Below are 5,641 nucleotides of genomic sequence, written 5' to 3'. Positions count from 1 at the left end.
CGAAAACGTCCTTGAACTCGTGTAGGAGGTCGATGAAATTGGCCCTTTCAGTTGGGTCTAAGGTCGCCCATATCCTAAGTTTTTAGGGTTCTAGTTCGGTGCCTACGTTGATGGGTTCGGTGTTTTCTATAACTGGTGCCCCTTCCCCCTCGTGTAGTATTTATTTAATTATATAGGGAGGTAATTCTACTGAGTCTGGGCCAGGATCATCCTCATTATCATCGTAAATGGAATTACATTCAGTATAACACAAGAAGTAAGCAGAATTAGTTTTATTCATATTAAATTTTGAAAAGAGCTGAAACAAAGAAGCCATCTGTTCAGTAGTCAGTGGCGGGAAAGGGATAGCTGATGGGACATTTCCCAAGTTACCGCTATTATGTGATGCTATGCTAGGAGAAACAATGGGATGGGGAGGGATGACAGAAGAAGATTCTCTAGCAACTTCTCTAGACTCAGACTCAGACTCTGACGCTGACTCCGATTCTGACTCGATTTTATCGTCTTCAGGTTCTCCTTTAAGCATCTCTCCTTCTCCAGTAGTGACTTTGAAGAGCTTTCCCGGTCCATTTGATTGACTTTCTCCATCCTTTCTGCTGATTTGAGCTGGTGTCAGTGATCAATGTTGTGGGGTTGACATGGTTATCTTGAAGGTAATGGTAATGATCTCATCCTACGCAGCTCTGCCGAATCGGTGTTCTCCAAACAGAAGACTAAAAACCTGTTCATCTAAACAAGGTGTTTGATGAGTTTTGACGGTAGGAACCGTTTCTGAAGGGATAAAATAACAATCGTGGAAGACCTTGATTCCGGCTAGTTTTGTTCCCTTATAACTCCAAGGTTCGGAAAATCCATGAAAGTATTCACGACTCCCCTCCTTGACGAAGTATCCATTTAGGGTAGGAGGATAGGATCGCATCTGGATTCCTTTGTCTTTACGGGCTTGGAATTGAGTAACCATTTCTAAGGCTTCTGCTTTCGTGGGTTTGTATCCCAAACCTAATGATATCCATTGAGAGTTTTCTTCCTTATAAGGTGCAAAGGTGTTCTTCTTGGCAGGGTTTAATGGCATTCCTGGGAAGTATCCCTGGGACTTGAGTATGTGGTTGACCACTAAATTGGAGTATGGGTTGAAGTATAAAGGCGCCAACTCACTCTCTATAAGATTTATAATTTGAAATCCCCCAAGCTCGTATACCGGGTCTGTAGCTACTTGGTTGCTTGACATTTTCTCTATCACGGCCTTGATAGGTGACGAAGTGATCGTCACTACTTTGCCATCTAGAGGAATCTTGATCTTTTGATGTAAGGTGGATTTTACCGCTTTGGAAGCGTGAATCCAGGGCCTACATAGAAGTATATTGAAAGATGCCTCGATGTCCACTATCTGATAATTAACCTTTCGCTCGATTGGCCCCGTGGCTATAGTAAGGTTGACTAGCCCTACTACTTTACGTCGTGTTCCATCGTATGCTGAAACACCTTGGTTGGTAGGAGTCCAATCTGATTCTTTCATGCCCAACTTGTATGCTGTCTTCATTGGTATGACATTGACTGCGGAGCCATCATCCACTAAAGTCATTGGTACGTTTTTCTTTAAGCATATGACTGTAATGTATGGAGCGAGGTTATGACGGGCGCCAAAAGGAGGCAAATCCTCATCTGAAAAATTAACTAGGTTACTTAGCTTGACCGAGTCTTGGAAGACTAGGTTGACTACGTCGTGAGGTGTAGAATTGTGCGCTACGTTCCGTTTAGGCAATGCTTGCAGTAAAGCTTGACGATGGGGAAATGAACTCGCAACTAGTTGCTAGACTGAAAGATCAGCCTTTGTCTTTTGTAGTTGTTCTAGTAAATGGTCAGCAGATGCATCCTCGCCATCATTTGGTGTGATGACATTTGTGTTAGTAGCGGGACCATTAACAATAGGACCGTTTTGAGAGACATTTTGATATGGACGTCCTGAGCGAGTGAGGTGGTCTATATCTTGACCTTCGCTAGCCTTGACTATATCCTCACTGACCTTGACTAGATAGTGTTCCGTGAGGTATTCTTCTTCATCGTCGTCCCCCCATACTCCATTGACGGTACTGACCTCTCTCAACCTGATGATTTCAGCTTCTAGACTAACTATTTGCTCGACTAGATTATCGACTATTGCGATTACCTCTTGCATCGTAGACTCTTGAGATAGAGTTGAGGCCAGTGGCGCGTTTTCCTGAGGAATAGTGCTTGGATTGCGTTGGGATGCCACTACGGCCTCTAGCTCTGAAACTTGCCTACTTACACTCTTTGCCCATGCGATAAAATCAACAATGGTAGGAGAGGTGGTGGAATAACCCTCCTCATTTTCTACCGCATGAATCTCATCCTCGACTTGAGAAATGAGGTGTGAACAATCCAAGGTGGATTCTTCATTTGTGATTGTCAGGATTCCAAGAGGATTCTGAGTATTGTTAGGCTTGCGTCCGGGAGGTATGGGTAAACGACCATCTCCAATCATATCCTGAATGACATGTTTCAATTTGAAGCATTTCTATGTATCGTGTCCTTTGCCTCTGTGATATTCGCAGTATTCGTTCTCATCCCAGAATTTAGAATTCTTCTCTGGGTCAGGTGTAGGTCCTATGGGTTGGAGCTTACCTAGTTTCATCAACCTTTTCAGACCGTTAGAATATGAATCACCAATGTTTGTGAACTTCCTTTGCGGGTTATTCTTCTTAGATGATTCGACAAGGTTAACCTCATCGGTCTTGCTAGTGGAGCCATAGGAACGACTCGTTGAACCCTGATATCCGCGACCTACCGTTTTGGACAAAAGCCATTTTCGGATGTCGTCTTCAATTATCGTTCCCAGCACAGTCAAGTCTTTGAAAGACTTTATGTTTTGGTACCTCAAATGGTTCGCATAAACGGGTCTCAGATTATCTACGAACTTTTCCACAAGAGTGGCTTTATCTGGCCGTTCAACCAATTGTGTGCTAGTCTTTCTCAACCTACTTAGGAACTCGGTGAAGCCTTCTTTCTCATTTTGGGTAAGAACCTCTAGAGTGCTGATGTGACCATAATTAGAGCATATTTAGTTCCCGAATTAGCCTTGTTCCCATGCTTTTTAGTGCATATTTGGGTCAATTATTGTCTTTAGTTCTTTGTTTTGCATATTCTTTGAGGTTTTGATCCCTTGGTAGGAAAGGAGTGCAAATCTTGCATTTTCATGGCAAAATGAGGCTAAATTGATTGAATTCAATGACCAAGCATTAAGGAGAGACAAGATTAGAAGGCCTTTGTACATACTATAATAGATGGGCAATGATGAGAAAAGATCCTTGCATCCCCGAGGAAATCCCCAAGGATTTTATGAAGAAAAAGGAAGAAAAGAAGAAGAAACAAGACTGCCCAGCAATCCATGCGGATTGTCTAGAAGACGCCCGTCTTCACCCTACAATCCGTGCGTCTTCACCACCAAGACGCCCGGGCAAAAACTCTAGAAGACGCCCGTCTTCACCCCCAAGACGCCCGGGCAGAAACCACCAAATCCGCCCGTCCCGTGTTAAAGACGCCCGGATTCCCAGGCAGACCCATTTCGTCTTCTTAAAGCTTCAAGGAAGGATGCACACCTAGAGACCGGAGTCTTTCCAAAAAGACCAGCGTTTCCTCAACAAGGGACTTAATCGTCATTTAAGCCCTTAGTTAACCCTAATTCATACACCTAATCCCCAATATAAATACTCCATTAGTCTAATTAGAAGAGCATGTTCTTCTTAGCAATCTTTAGTGTAGTTAATATCAATCAAATCTCTCTTTAATCTTGTAATCAACATTTAATCAAGTTTTAATACAAGTTTTATTTCCTTAATCTCTCTCTTGTTCATCCTTTATTTTGGGTAATTGAAGATTATTTGGGTTATTATTGGGAGATTGACAACCTCTCAATCAAGCATTCAAGTACTTCATTTATTCTTTGCTTTATTATTGGAATCATTAGTAGGTATAATTCTCTTAATCCCTCTTTAATTATTATTAATCACTTTCATTTATTCATCATGTTTCATTTTGTTGGTATGATTGACAACCTTGCTAGCATGTTCAACATGATAATGAGTGAGTAGTTTCCTTAGCTAGGGTTAATGGGTAATTAGGGGAAACCAACATGGGGAATGATTTATGCTTAAATTAATATGCTTTCATAATTTATTTGCTTGCTTGTTGTGATCTCAACTTATGCACATGTTATGTTTGATGAAATGTGAGCCTATGAATCCTTGCATTTTTTTTTACCCATCACTTATCTTTTCAATGAGACTTGTAAGACATAAACCAACTCGAGTCTCATTAGACCATGCATATTGTTGAGTAGGGATGATTAAGCCGACTTGTAGGTGTTGTACAATCTAATCGATTCGGTTCAGGGACCCAAACTTTCCTAGGATTGTAAGATATAAACCAACTCGATCTATCACAACAATAATTGCTTGCTTATAATTTGAGAACATGTTTGTATGATCAATTCCCATGAATCCCCTATGACCCCATGACACCCTAGTGCGTTTTATCAATTGTTTACATCCCTTTTAATTCATCTTGCTTGTTTACTTTCATTGCTATTTAGTTTAGTGATCTTCTACATCAAACCCCAATTGTGACACCCCTTAAGACACCACTAGTTGCAATAGAAATCTCATCTCAATTCCCGTCCCTTGGGATCCGACCTTTACTTGCCTCTTTACTAATTGTAGAGTTGTTTGTGAAGTTATAAATTGTGTTTTGGTCTAGGTGCTCCTATCGACAAGTTACCGAAATATTTAGTCCCGACCAAAAATGGCGCCGTTGTCGGGGACGGTGTTAACTTGATTTAGATTTTCTTATATTGTTATTAGTTGTTTCTTTCTTTGCCTTGAGGAAGTAAAACTTCTCAAGGTTTGTTCTAATTGTTTTCGAGTTGTTTGATATTTTGTATGTCTAGAAGGTCACAAGGTGACTTGTTACCCTTTGATCACGAAATTGAAAGAACTTTGACAACCAATAGGAGACTTTCTAGGAGAACTTTGAGAGGTATTGGTGAGGTTGTAGATATTCAACCAAATACTATTGAGTTCATCAACCCTTTTGCAAGAGAAGGTGAGGAGAACCCAACACAAAATCCAACACAAAATCAACCCACAATGCCTAAGTTTTCATCACATTCCGTACCCACCGAGGAGAACCTACCTAATGGTATTCCCACACCACAACATCTAACCGGAAATTTTATTGCCAAATCTGCATTTATCCAATTAGTCGAAAGAAGACAATTTGGGGGGATGCCTAGTGAAGACCCTCATTCTCATATGGAGACTTTTTTTGACTATTGTGATGTGATTTCTCAAACCGGTGTAACTCAAGACCAAATTCGATGGGTCTTATTTCCTTTTTCTCTAATTGGCACCGCAAAACAATGGTTGAAAGGCCTTGATAAGGCTACTCTCGGAAGTGATTCTTGGAAGAAGTTGGCTCTAGCTTTCTACAAAAAGTTCTATCCACCGGAAAAGACTAACATGCTAAGAGCTCAAATCACGGGCTTCAATCAAAGGGATGAAGAATCTTTGTATGAAGCTTGGGAGCGGTTTAAGGGAATTTGTCGCTCATGTCCTCACCATGGACT

The 5,641-nt window shown here is 41.1% G+C and overlaps 1 non-coding gene across 1 annotated transcript; it reads right to left on the bottom strand.

The window, feature by feature from the left end:
* Positions 1–5,534: 5,534 nt before the first annotated feature.
* Positions 5,535–5,641, bottom strand: LOC141624404 (small nucleolar RNA R71). Its single transcript, XR_012534211.1, has one exon. It is a non-coding gene; the product is annotated as a small nucleolar RNA R71 (small nucleolar RNA).

Source organism: Silene latifolia, chromosome X (genome assembly GCF_048544455.1).
Source record: "Silene latifolia isolate original U9 population chromosome X, ASM4854445v1, whole genome shotgun sequence".
Taxonomy (NCBI): Eukaryota; Viridiplantae; Streptophyta; class Magnoliopsida; order Caryophyllales; family Caryophyllaceae; genus Silene; species Silene latifolia.
This window is presented reverse-complemented; position numbering and strand designations above follow the sequence as displayed.